Here is a 14,560-nt window from a genome sequence, read left to right as displayed (position 1 = left end):
TAGGAAAAAATCAGATACAAGTAGCTTATGACTCTAATCCCAGCTATGTGGGATGGCAAGATTAGAAGGCTCACAGTTCAAGGTGGGCCTGGGCTGACGGCTCATAAGGCCTCTTCTCATTCATTGGTCATGGTGGCACATGCTTTCCATCAGATCTGGGGGAGGTAGAGAGGCTGAGATTGAGCAAATCATGGTTTCTGATTCAGACTGCACCTCAACGGAAAAAGCTGGGCGTGGTGGTGTCATATCGGCTATAAGGGGAAAACTAAAACAGACAGATCATAGACCTGGAACACGTCCATAGGTCCAGAGGTCCTGTCTCAAAATTAACCAGCACAAGAAGGGATCTGTGGGATAACACCTGCCTAGCATGCATGAGGTGCTGAGTTCCATGCCTGGTACTGTATACCCTGGCTCCCTCAAAAACGAATCAGGGAAATTAAATTCAATAGATACATTTGAAAAAGATGATCAAAGAATTTACTCACAATATAGTACAATATCACAAACAAAAATCATTATTGGACCTGGAGCATTGTCTAGTGATAGAGTGCTCACCTAGCATGAACAAAGCCCTGGGTTCGATTCCTCAGTACCATGACACACAGAAAAGGCCAGAATTGGTGCTATGGCTCAAAGTGGTAAAGCGCTAGCTTTGAGAAAGCCCAAAGACAGTGCCCCGCCTGAGTTCCCAGGACTGGCAAGAAAGAAACCAAAACAAAAGAACCCAGTAAATGTAAGGACCTCCAGGATAAGAAAATAAAAGCCATATAATGAATGACTATTGTTCTTAATGTACTATGTTATCTCTCATCTCTTTTGCCATCCCTTGGTTATCTCATATTGTTACAATATTTCACCTTGTTATCTGGTATATTTCATATGTGCTTAATTGGTTATTTGAAATTGGATAGGGAAGGGGGGAAATCAAGATAAGCAGGGAGAGGATGGGAGGGAAATGGGGACCATGTCATGAGAAAGGGTATTAATGTTTGTGAAATTATGCACCTTTTATCTGGTGAATATAATGTAACCGTTCTATTAATCACAAAAAAATCTTTAATAAAAAAAGAACCCACTACTCTACCAGATCAGAAACAATTTTACAGCAGTGCATTAGAAAATAAAATTCAATTACTGTCCAACCTGAGGTTGATATGTGATTGGAATAATATAGATAATTGAGGCAAAATTTAATTGCTTATGTGCTGTTAAAGAAAATGTCTTAGTAGAGCCATTCACAGTGACTAATTCCTGTGAGCCAAATTACACAGGCAAAGGTATTTGGGACAATGTCTGATCATAGAAGGCCCACAAAAATGTCAATGAGACACCCATGTCAATCAAAAGCCACATATGTTGGTGCTGGTTTGTGGTCCTCACTTCACAGGAGAAAACTGGTAGTAGGAGCTTCATCTGAGACCAGTCAAATGTAAAAGCACAAGGCTGGGCAGGGAGTTTGGCCTAGTGGTTGAGTGCTTGCCTAGCATGCAGCAAGACCTGCATTCCTAGGTACCAGAAAAACACAAGGCTGGTGATATGGCTAAGGTATAAGGCTTTGAGTTTAAACCCAACAACAACAACAACAACAATAAACAGTCTCACTATAAATCAAATTAGGTCTTTTACTAGATTGTTCAGTAATTGTTGCTAACTGGGTGTTTCTTCTCTGTAATATGGTAACACCTCTTGCTAATTACCATGAGCCTTGCCCTAGATGCCTGTGGCCATAATAGTTTGGGCCTTGGCTTATCACTTCTCATACTTTTTAGTTATCTAGTTTTAGTATCTATGATTTCTAGAAGAATCAAGTGTGATGGCACAGAGTATGCCCATTCTTCCTATACTGTGCAGACTGCAAGTCCCACAGAAGCAGGGCCTACGATGCAAATTGGACAGATAAAACTTAGATCTAGGTCAAGATGAAGAAAGCACTTCAGGTCTGAGCCACCCTCAAGTGTTATCCATTATTGCAACAGAAACAACCTAGGAAGATTGTATAAATGGGTTCAGCAAGAGTGAATCTGAAAAGCAATGTGGTACAATGTAATGAAATGATCTAAGTTTCATTTTGGAGGCACATTAATTCCACACTAGTGTTTGTATTCAGAGAAACTCCTACAGAAGCCCTTTACAAGGGTCTGTGTGAGGATGTCTAGCACACAGTGCCTGGAAGCAGCAGGATTTAAAAGAAGATAGGTATATTGATAGAAGTGAACTGCTCTTTGTAGGAAAGGGAGGGAAGTGGGGTGGGTCCCTATGGAAAGAAAGTAAACATAAAACGAATAGAAATAGAAAGCAGCAGAAGCACCCACTGTTAACAAATTAATTTGGATAAAGATAAATAGGTCCTGGTGTATTATAGCTAAATGAACAAATCCAACATTATGCTAAGCATAAAGGATTTTCAAAGAAAGTAGGAGTCAAAAGCTCATCAGTAGAACAGATATAACCAAATAGGAAGGCTCATCTTTTCTTGTCACCTCCACATATATTCTTCTTTACAAATAACAAATGTATGGCACATATGGAAAATACACAAGATTATAGTTTATAAGAGCCCCAATTCCTATCTGTAGATTCATATCCACTGTACTGACACTGTACATAGATGTTGACCTATCTCTAAATCAGTACATTGACCAGTCTATAAAAAGGTTGCACTAATAGAGTTTCACCATTAAGCCAACAAAATATGAGAAGGAATCTTAGAGATCTGGGGAAGAAAGCATGATCTGATACGCATATGTACTGTTCCAAGATGCTTAAACTCATTATTTTAAAACATTAATAGAGTGTGGATTTTCAGAATGGATGATTGTTTCTTTGCAGTATTTCTATCTGCTGATGATCTTTGAACCATTTTTATTTACACTGTTTATATTACAAGTGAGAAAATATACTTATGAGCTCGATCAGATTCAGCAAATCATATTTGAATATTGTTTGGAATTTAATTTTAGATAAATGGAACTACAGTTTATCTCAACTACCAACTGTTCAGGCTCTATTTCTAAGGTTTGTAGGCAATCAGTTCTGGGCTGATTTGCACTGCTGTTGAGCTAACAGTTCCCTTAAAGGATTATCCTATTAAAAATATCAGGTGGGCAGATTAAAGAAGATTATGTTCCATTTTGTATATACAGACTTTTAAAAAAAGACAAATTTTGGAGCTAATAGACTTTGGACCATAATTTTTACACTATAATTTTTTCCATATATTTTTATTGTAATTAATAGAAGGGTTACATTATATTCACCAGATAGAAGGTGCATTACTCCACAAACATTGATACCCTTTCTCATGTCTTGGTCCCTATTTCCCTCCCCACACCCCCGCCTCTCATCTTGTTTGCCCCCCTTCCCTATCCTATTTCAAATAACCAAATACACATATATCCAATATATCAGATAACAAGGTAAAATACTGTAACAATATGAGACAACCAAGGGACAGAAAAAGAGATGAGAGATAACATAGTACTTTAAGGACAACAAGCAATCATTATATGGCTTTTGTTTTTATATCTTGGAGGTCCTTTCATTTAGCATCATACTACATGCCCTTATTTATCTAAGTTTTGTTCTATTGTAAATCTCTGCTACATTAATTCTTTTAGTCTAGTTCTTCATGAAGATGTGCAAGGTTCTTTGAATCTAGAGTTTCTCTTCGTCCCATCAAAGTGACAATTTGGTGATGTGTCCTGATCTGTCCTTAGTTATTGCTGTTGGGCAATGGGAAAATAGACTGATAACATGACCATTTCTAAGTAGTTCTTTTTCTTTTCCATGTGTCTACTTGAGGATCTTGGTCTTCTCAGGTAACCACCATTCACAATACAGTGCAATTTGCTGTAGTACACCAGCAGAGTTGGTTATGGAATTCAAATTCAATACAAGCATTTGCAGGTGTGGCCTGTGGTCATCCTTCTATTAATCACAATAAAAATTATTAAAAAAAGATACACTGACCAAAAAGCACTGCAAATAGCACTTTTCCCTCCCCAAGGAAACTTAAACACTGTAGGCAGTTTCCAAAACATATAACTTCCGAAACCCAACTTAGTTCCAGTATTTCATTTCTAAATGAACTCAAAAGTTCTGTACACAATATGTTATTAGTGACTTGTTTTTAGCAGGAAGTTGTGTTACATCACTCTAATTTTTTTACTATTGCTCTTTTAATCTAATAGTGAATGTATGTTATTAGATTATAATAATGTATTATTCTTAGATCCCAAACTGTTCTACCCTTTGGAAAAATTGTACTTTATTTCTTTATATAATTATATTTTTGTTCATAAAAGTATGTGTAAAAATGTCATTTGCTTATAATTTCAAAATGACCTATAGTAGTACATGTATGTAAGTGCCATTGTATCTGCAAACATGACAGCATGGCTAACTGCATGCATTCCGATAATTTATTTTCAAGATGTTGATATATAGTTATGCTACTTATTTCTCATGATTACTACACATGTATTTAAAGTTTTTTTTGAATGTTCTTACTTAGTGTGTTGAAAATAATTTGGACTTAGCATACTAAATGTGTATATACATGGATGTAGGGAGAATGCATTTCAAAAATGTTTGCTATATAAACACCATGTTTTTTATTACATCTGATGACAATAATTTCAAATTAGAAATTATTTGGGCATGTTCTATTTTTTTCATTGTTTAAATACAATTGTGCACATAGCTCTGTAAACAACTTCTAAGAAATATTTTGTTCATGTAAGAAAATAATTCGTATTGCTTTTTGGTTATCTACCCCTACAAAGTTACAATTAAACTTCAGTATAGTACAACTATGTCAGAGATTGAAACTGCAGTGATTACTATGCTTAAAATGCTACAGGTTTATTTTACATAAGTTTATATCTTCCTGATACGGTTTTGGTAACTTAAATGCAACTACAAATTTATTTCTTGATATTCTAGTTTACTCATTATTGGTTTCCAAATTGTTCCTAACTGGGTAGTTTTTTATCTCATATATATTTCATCTCATCTGAGTATTCTTCCTTCTTTTGATAAGAGTGGCTGAGGAATTATCAATTTTATATATCTTTTCAAGGGAACATCTTTTGGTTTAATTCTTTGTATAGTTCAATTTTTGTCTCTATCTTGTTCAATTTTTTCTCTTAATCTTTATAATTTCCTCCCATCTGCTAGTATAGACTTTTGCTAGTCCTTATTTTCTAGAAGTTTTTGGTACATCATTAGACTAGCTTTTTGAAATCTTTTTTTTTTGTTCTCATTTTCTTTTTCTCTCTCTCCTGCCCTCCCTACCTTCCTTGATCCTTTCTTCCTTCCTTTTCTTCTCTTTCTTTCCTTCCCTCCCTTCTTTGCTTTCTTTTTTCTTTCTTTCTCTCTCCCATCTTCCTTCTTTCTTTTCTTCTTTCTTTCTTTCTCTCTTCCTTGCTTGCTTGCTCCTTTCTTTCTTTCTTTCTTTCTTTCTTTCTTTCTTTCTTTCTTTCTTTTTTTCTTTCTTTCTTTCCCTCTCATCTTCCTTCCTTGTTTATTCTTTATTTCTTACTTTTTTTTCCTCTCTCACCTTCCTTCCCTCCTCCTTCCTACCTTTCTTTCTTTCTTTCTTTCTTTCTTTCTTTCTTTCTTTCTTTCTTTCTTTCTTTCTTTCTTTCTTTCTTTCTCTCACCTTTTCCTTCCTTCCTTCCTTCTTTCCTTCTTTCCTTTCTTTATTATAACTTTTTTTGCCAGTTGTGGGGCTTGAACTCAGGGCTTGAGCACTATGTCCTTGGACTTTCTCAAGGCTAGAGCTCTACCACTTGAGCCACAGCACCACTTTCAGCTTTTTTCCATCTATGTGGTACCGAGGAATCGAACCCGGATCTTTGTGCATGGTAGGCAAGCACTCTACCACTAGGCCAAACTCCCAGCCAATTTTTCTTACAATTGTTACTCATAGCTATACATGACCCCACTAGCATTGCCTTTATTATATTCAAAATTCTGATACAGCGTGTTTTATTTTCATTATATTCTAAGAACTCAGATTTCCCTCCTTCTTTCTTCAAAACCTACTAGTCATTCAACCTTGTATGTTTTGTTTTCATATTTTTGCAATTTCTGTGGTTCCTTTTACAGTTAAGACTTTTTTAAGTTCAAGACTAGGACTTGAATTTGGTTCCTACAACTTTCACTCATTGGCTAGCTCTCTACCAACTGAGGCATGCCTACAAGCTGTGCTATTGAGTTCAGTCATCCCATATTTTCATAATTTGTGGAAGCTAGACTTCATTTATTTATATATGTGTGTATGTATATATATGCAAACATGCCTACACAAATACATAAGCAATAATTTTAACTGTGGTACTGTTTGAGGGTTCAAGGAGAAGGGAGACAGTAAAAGAGAATGAAGAAGAATAAATAATATTGAAATACAAGGAATTTATACATGAAGATAACAAATGGTGAATGTGTTGAACAATATAGAGAAATGAAAAAGAGAAAAATAGAAATGATTGATCCAATTAATATATAATATATGCAGGTGGGAAAACCCCATGTACAGATAGTATATGAAAGCCAGTCTTACTGGGGTGGGACCCAGTGGGGGAAATATATGGAGAAGGAAGATAACTGAAAGTAAATGGGATTGAAGCTTTTAATATACGTGTATGGAAACAGGATGAGGAAAACTGATTAAGTTGTTTTAAGAAGGGAAAGTGGAGGAATGAGCTCAATTGCTGTGCATGGTATGCATGTGTGGAAATGTCACTTATGAAACCCTGCTAGTACAACTAATACATGCTATAAAAGGACATAAAAATGCTACACAAAACTGAAAAAATTAATTTATATATCTTTAACATTCATGCAACTGCAGCTTTGAAAGCTGACTGAATCTGTATTATGAATGTTTGTAATTTGTAAGGTTAATAAGGTATTTTCTGCTTTAATTTAACCAGAATGGGTCAGAATGTTATTATTTTACATTGTTCTATAAAAAGACTCTGGTCTGGGCATTAATTTACTGCATTAAAGTGTTGGGACTGATGCATTTTATTGCCAAAATTCCTGTAGTTAGAGGTTGAATGTAACTTAGCTGAGTGCAGTGACTCCCGCCTGTGATCCTAGGTACTTAGGAGGCTGAGATCTAAGGACTGAGGTTCAAAGCCAGCCTTGGCACTACTAAAAAGCCCATGAGACTCTTATCTTCAATTAATCACCAGAAAACCGGAAATGGTGCTGTGGCTCAAGGGGTAGGGTTGTAGCCTTGAGCTGAAGAGCTCAGAGACAATATCCAGGTCCAGAGTTCAAGTTTCACGATCAAAAAAAAAAAAAAGAAGAGATGGAATGTAATTTGATATTTGAGGAAAACATTTATTCTGCTGACCAGTACAGTTACCATTTAAATTTGAGGCTTAAGGCTTAAGTAACCCAATCCTTATTTATTATACCAAATTTTATTCAAGGAAAAGTAGGATATCATATTTACATTTTATATTTAACTTCTTTATTTTAAACAGTATACTAGAACATTTAAATTCTACTAATAATATTTTTGCCTCAGGAAACCATGTCCTAATTTCACTCAACACCAGGGAAATGAAATAAAAATTATTCACATATTAGGCTGTAAATCAGCTGATGAAGCCACTTCACCCAGACTTACAATTTTACAGATGATAAAGCTGAGGCCAAGAGAATTTGAGTGTCCTGCTCACTTTCATATTATACATCATGAAGGGACGATAATTTTATTTTGCGGGATTACAGCTTGTGCTTGAGAATGTGCTTTCTTAATGCATATGATATGACCTTCTAGATGTTTTCTTTATACAGTCCAGACTTTTAAAAAGTTTATGGGTATTGGAATTCTTAAAGCATTCTTTCTACAGCCAACAAGAGAATTCTAAGAGGACGCTTTTATACATGCCCACAGTACAGTATACAGCTCTGCTATTATCTATATATTCAGTCCTTATACTTCTAAAAGAACAAGACTTAGTGACAGATACAGATTTTATGTTTTGAGGTGGAATTCAGTAACTTCCATGTATATTAACCTATCATAAATTGTGCATTTTATTGCAATTTTAGAATTTATGAACCCTTATTAGAATAATAATAATAATATAAATACTTCATGGCTGAAATGGCAGTCACAAACTATTCAGAATGTACATCAGATCTATCAAAAGAAACTCATGGCCATAATTATTTCTATCACTATGAATACTGCACCTGAATTATCATTATCTTTGACTAATATGTCTTTAAAACTTGCAAGATATCATGAACATTACTGACATAGCATACCCAATACTTTCTCTGCATAAGTTGCTTGTCAATGGTAAAATACTAAGACAAAACTAAAGAGGAATAAAAGACTCATTTTCCACATAAAGTATAAAATTAATTCCTCTAATCCCTATGTTTTCAATATAGTTCTTGATTTACAGTAGTAAAATGAAATTCTGGTTTTCATGGAATTTTAAGTATATGTAAACTTATTAGTGTAAATATGTCATTAAAGCTCTCAAAAATATAAAATGGGAGAAAGAGTTACATGTTGTGAGGATTAAATGAGGAATCCATGTTCCTAGATCATAGCCTGCCTCACAACAGTCATACACGTGTGTATATACAGCAATACTACATAATCTGATTTCCTTCAGCTACTCCAGTTCCTTTCTCCCATATTGGGGGTACTGTTTATACTTAGAACAAATGGATTTGCAAACACAACAGGGCTACTCAGACAGGGAAATAAATAATGTTTGAATATAAAATAATTGAGCTGGGTTAGCAGGTCAGTTTTTTTAAAAAAGTAAATCTTTTCTTATTCTTTTTTTAAAGAATGTCATAGCATGGACCTCATACGTTTCAGAGATAAAAATTTATCATCATGAATTCTCCCTAAGAAGTTATGTTATAGAAGGGGTTTGTTTTGATTTGAAGACAAAAGAAATTGTCTTGTACTTTTTCTTCCTAAGTTATGTGAGTTTCATTTATCTATTTTTCAACATAGTTTTATTTTTAAACAGGCCTCAGCTAAATGAAAACATGAGTGAGAGCCTGGGTTCAATCCCTAGCAAAACAACACATATACATAGAATCAAACATATGTGTTCCTTTATTATTTGAAAACTTTATTTAATGACAATGGTGTCAGGAATTATGTTAGGCATATAGTACTAAAGAACACTTGAACACTTGAAAAGCAGAAAGAAAGGTTCTTCTAGAGCTAGTATAATTTATCACAGACCTCTTGGATAGAATTTTTTTTTTTTTTGCCAGTCCTGGGCTTGAGGCTCAGGGCCTGAGCACTGTCCTTGGACTTTCTCAAGGCTAGAGCTCTACCACTTGAGCCTCAGCACCACTTCCGGCTTTTTTTTTTTCTATATGTGGTACCGAGGAATCGAACCCCGGTCTTCATGCATGCTAGGCAAGCACTTTAACTACTAGGCCAAACTCCCGGCCTTGGATAGAAATTTATACTATTGTATTAGTTTCAAGTTTTAACTACCAGTAGAAACAAACAGCATTTTAGATAACCCTTTTTTTTAAGATATGTCAAACCCAGACATATAACACTAAGCAGATTCTCTTTTTTTTCCCCTCACCTCCAAAAAGAAACTAATGGGCATAGGATTCTGTGTCTTACTCAGTCCAATTTCTCCACATGGTTATTAGCAGGACTATTTCAGTATCCATAGTTAATGAATCATTCCTCTAATAGATGCTATATAGTAATATAGAAGCAAATATTATTACCCTGAAATTTATATTAAATCTGGCTTTAATCTGCTGTTAAAAATTCCAACTGCATGTTAATTAGCTGGATAACCCTAGGATAGTTAATATTGTGTAAATCTGTTTCTTTATCAGTCAAAAGGAGATGAAAAAGTTGGGCACAGTGGCTCCTGCCTGCAATCCCAGCCACTCAGATAATGGATGAAAGCCAGTAAAGTTCATGAGAATCTGTCTCCAAAACATTAGAGATGTTATTCTAATAGATCTCCAGCAAATAGTTGCCTAGTGAGAATTTCAGGCTTTGTTCTCCATGTAGTTTCTTGTAAATGCTCAAGCTTGCTGTTGTGGTGAGATGACTACATAGAAATGAATACATACAGACAATATACAGATGAGTGGGCAAAGCTGTATACAAATTCATATATGGAAAATAGTAGTAGTTAGGTAGTTTCAACTCTACCCGTTTTCAGTTTAAATTTCAGATACTTTCAGTCCCTAGGCCTGTGTGAGCTCCTGGAATTTCTTTGCCCTTAATGCTTCATGCACACCTTTCCCCTGTCTCAAGTTGTGAGGTCTCAGCTGGAGACTGAAGGATGAACTACAAATCTCCAGGATTCTTCCTGGCCTGCTCTCATCCTTTCTCAGCTCCACTTTTCAGACTTGAGAGCTGCTTCTTTGATTCCAGATTACCACCCCCACCCCCCCACCCCCCGCCCAGCATTGTAGTGTGCCCAGCTCTGACCTGATACCAAAAAACTTTCTTCAGACAATAATCTGGTATAGTAATGTCCTTAACTTAAGTCTCACCTCTCAGGAATCATGATGACTTTTTGACCCAACATTCAGTGTCTCAAAACTGCTGCTTAATTCATGTTTGCCTCTTATTCTCTCTTGACAGTGTTTTTAGGTATGAAGTCAATCCAGGTGGTCCCTGTTACTAGACTTTGGCTGGATGAAAATCCTTATGGATTTCAAATATATTTCTTATAGAAGAAAATCAAGGCTCAGACATGTTTAGAACTCTCACCAACAATCATTTTGCCAGAAAGAAATATAGAGAAAATCCAAGTCAGGGCTTTGAAATTCTGGATGAGTACTCTTTCCACTATACTTCATTGTCTCTATTGGAGGGGACCAAAGACAAGCTGCCCTTTAAATACAAAACTATCTTCTGCAGCCTTTATTAACAGAGACTGATGAATCTAATTTGGACCAAGAGTTTAAAGTTATCTCATTTTGTCTTGAAAAACTGGGGCAGAGGGAAGTCTGATACATTTCTTATTTTTCAATCAAGAGTATTTTTTTCTGGACTCTCATTTTAGCATATTTATTGCAATTGTGCCTGTGGAGAGTAGTTGGGATTTTCTCCAAATGGTGAGAAAGTTTGCCCATTTTGATGATGTGATACTGATAAATCTTTCTGCTAGATAGTCCCCATCTGGCTCAAATTTCATCCTCTGTATTTTCAGTGATGTGACTCCTTTACAAATATTCTAGAATTATTGTTTCCAAAGTGGGGAAACCACTGTTAAATGCAGTGCATCAGGGAATGTGGGAGAGGGTATGTATAAATTCTCACCATTCATTTTCATTACTTTCATGATGAGATTCCATTTAACATTTTCTGAAATAGCTATAAATTTTTGAATGGGAAAGCATATGGCATTTTGAGTATGCTAAGTGAGAGATACTGTTTAGATGAATCTTCATATGCAAAAAAAAACGTTGCTTTATATTACCAGGAGGCTCTCTGTTTAATGACAAAGGGACACTTATCCCTTCACAAATACTAGATTATAAATATAGGCTAATAATGTATTCATCTGTAAACACAGATAATCTGTATTTGTTACAAGTAATGAATTTGCAAATAAAACATTATGTAAATAATGCTATCACACTTGCAATATCTCTTTTAAATGTGTAGGAACTGACACAGTAAGAGAAACATTAAATCCTACATGGTGGCTCATATGTCTTTCCATCTTTTCATTATATGTATATACACACATATATCCTATTTATACATCAATTCAGTCAACCATTCAGTTATTTTATGAAAAATAGTGTTGCCTCAGAATGAGACTTTGACCTCTGTATCTTTTAAAAAAAAAAACGGACATTCTTCCTTACAGTGGTGCAGAGCTGTGAGCATCCTACTTGTACATAAGTAGGTTGACTTACATTCTTCACTCTTAAAAGCAGTAAAATGACCCCTCAGATCCCTTCCCACTCAAGGCAGGCATACAGTACTATTATGTCTTTGAATTCATGATAAACACGACAAGACAGTTATTTCCCACTATTTCCAAGAGGAGAGCTACTTTAGGGAGATTCGTCCATAAGTCTAAATTTTAAATGGTACTGAAGGTGTAGTTAAACCCGAGTCTCCATTACAATTCACATTTGTTTCCCAAACCTCTAGTTTCCACAAAATTTTTTGACAGCTATATCTGAAAGATGATGTGTGATTAGGTATCTCAGTTTTATTTTTATTTTTGCCAATCCTGGGCTTGAGCTCAGAGCCTGAGCACTTTCCCTGGACTTTCTCAAGGCTAGAGCTCTACCACTTGAATCTCAGCACCCCTTCCGGCTTTTTTCTATGTATGTGGTGCCAAGGAATCAAACCTGGGTCTTTGTGCATGCTAGGCAAGCACTCTACCGCTAGGCCAATCTCCTGGCCCAAGGTATCTCAATTTTAAAATACCATTCCTTAAGGCATATTTACTTGGATAAAGCTAAAATCAAAATATTTGCTGGTGGGCTTAATAATAATGAGGCCATTTCGATCTATTTTCAGTGAAAGGTGTGTACAAGATTTCTTCTTTTTAATCAACGACTCTTGTGGTTTATTTTTATATTGTGTCAGCTTTGCAACCCCGAGAAATCTTCTGTTTATAAAAGGTAAGTCATTGTATGCAGAAACATTCCTTTCAAAGATGTTCTTAATTAAATTAAATTAAATCGTTCTAGAAATAGGAAATCTTTGTTTCTATGACGATCATTTAGGGTATCTGACAATTACTTTATTTCTTGTAGGAAATACATCAGACAGGATGCTCTCCAATCCCTTACATGAATTACAAAATAAATACTTGGATGTCATTGAATGTGCGCTTTCAACAGCTTTCCTCAGGTTCACTCAGCACAGCTGTAACGAATCATGTGTTATCCCGCATCACTGCCCAACTAGATTCCATCACAGAGTTCAAGGTAAGCCCTCAAGAAGTATTGAGTACTCACCTATTGCTTTTGGAAATAATTATACGATATAGACTTGTAATAGCTTGCCACTGGGAAAATATACAGACATCTTCAAATTAAGGTATATTTTGAGTTGGCTTAGGTATAGTGTTTTTCCTAGGCCAAATACTTTCAGGAATTAATTGTTTTCTATTTCTCTTTTAAATATTATGTTCTCCCCCAAATAATGGTTAGAATATATGTACATAGCCACTTTCTAAATTCAATTTTGTTGCTCTCTATAATTTGTACTCTTTTGTTCTCTCTCTTGAGAAATATAATTTCTGGTACTTTCCTTTGTGATTTTCACACTTTTATCAGACTTTGTATTTGTTTCCCCTAGGTTCTCCAACTTTAGATAGCTTGTAAGAGTCATTTGAAGACTTCTGCACAAAACTCATATTTCATATATGACAGTGATTTCTCAGACAGGGGGAATTAAAATGAATATCTCCTGTTCCTTGGAGAAATGGACACAGGATGCAAGGTCAGGTTGAGATTACACTGCCTCAGGCTAATAGAGTGTTTTCACAGGCTCCAATCCATACTCTTGTGTTCCTACTGTTTCATCATATTTCCTTAATATTACCAAATTCCCAGGAAAGTAATAATTATGGAGAGGAAAAAATATCAAGGATTTCCCTTTACCCAGGGTTTAACAGCAAAATGACTTGTATGAAAGAAGATAGACACTGATCCTTATTTGAAATACATTTATATGATTATACAATGACTTTCTGCTGATGATAAGGTTATTATAAAGTCAGTGGAAATTCCTTTAGTAATAATAAACTATTACAATTTTAGCACAGCATTTCAAAATAACTTATACCTACTATTAGTATAATGAATAGCCAAAAGTTTTAATATTTCAAAGTTTAGAATAAGTACATGCTCACTCAAAAGAGTAAAGGATTTAGGGTTGAGAAATATTTATGAAAATCAAGTTAATGCCCCTTCAGAGCTATGATATCAAGGTATATTTGTGTATCAGAAATTAAAATATTAATTCAGTACATCAAAAGAAATTGTTATAGCTGGGATGTTTTCACGTGCACAGTGTTCTCATTTTGAATTCTGGCACATCACAAATTTCTTAACGTCAAGAATATTGCCAAAAACATATTACTTTTTATTTTTTAGTTTTTGGTAGTTCAGGCTCACCCTGAACTCACCACCCTCTGTTCTCCACTTGCCCGATGCTGGGATTACAGGTATGCACCATCATGCCTGGCAACTAAAACTATATTTCAAGAGGGCACTGTTTTTAGGGTGGTTCACATACTCAGTTATAATGGGAAGAATCTAACATTGAAGAAGTCACATATAACTATTTCAAATATTCCAGATGTAAGATGACAACATAAGAAATACACAACAGTCATATTATTTCATGTTATATTTCTGCTTCCTGTTTTACAGAATTCATATAAACTGTTTATACAAGCATTATTTCTTCATTAAAAACAATGAATGCTTTTGTCTTTACTATAACTTGGATCAACCACAAGTCATTGGGACTGAAAAATCTCACAGCCTCCAAAAGTTCAAAAGTAAATCACCCTAATTAAAGAGCAATACCTTG

At 35.1% G+C, this 14,560-nt stretch overlaps 1 protein-coding gene across 3 annotated transcripts in view; it reads right to left on the bottom strand.

Annotated features, from left to right (window-relative positions):
* The window catches only part of Spag16 (sperm associated antigen 16), a 732,786-nt gene that overhangs the window by 197,538 nt on the left and 520,688 nt on the right, over window positions 1–14,560 (bottom strand). The gene's annotated exons all lie outside the window — the stretch shown is intronic.

This window comes from Megascapheus bottae, chromosome 21 (genome assembly GCF_031878675.1).
Source record: "Megascapheus bottae isolate mThoBot1 chromosome 21, mThoBot2.hap1, whole genome shotgun sequence".
Taxonomy (NCBI): Eukaryota; Metazoa; Chordata; class Mammalia; order Rodentia; family Geomyidae; genus Megascapheus; species Megascapheus bottae.
The sequence above is the reverse complement of the archived record's forward strand: the minus strand, read 5'-3'. Positions and strand labels throughout refer to the sequence as shown.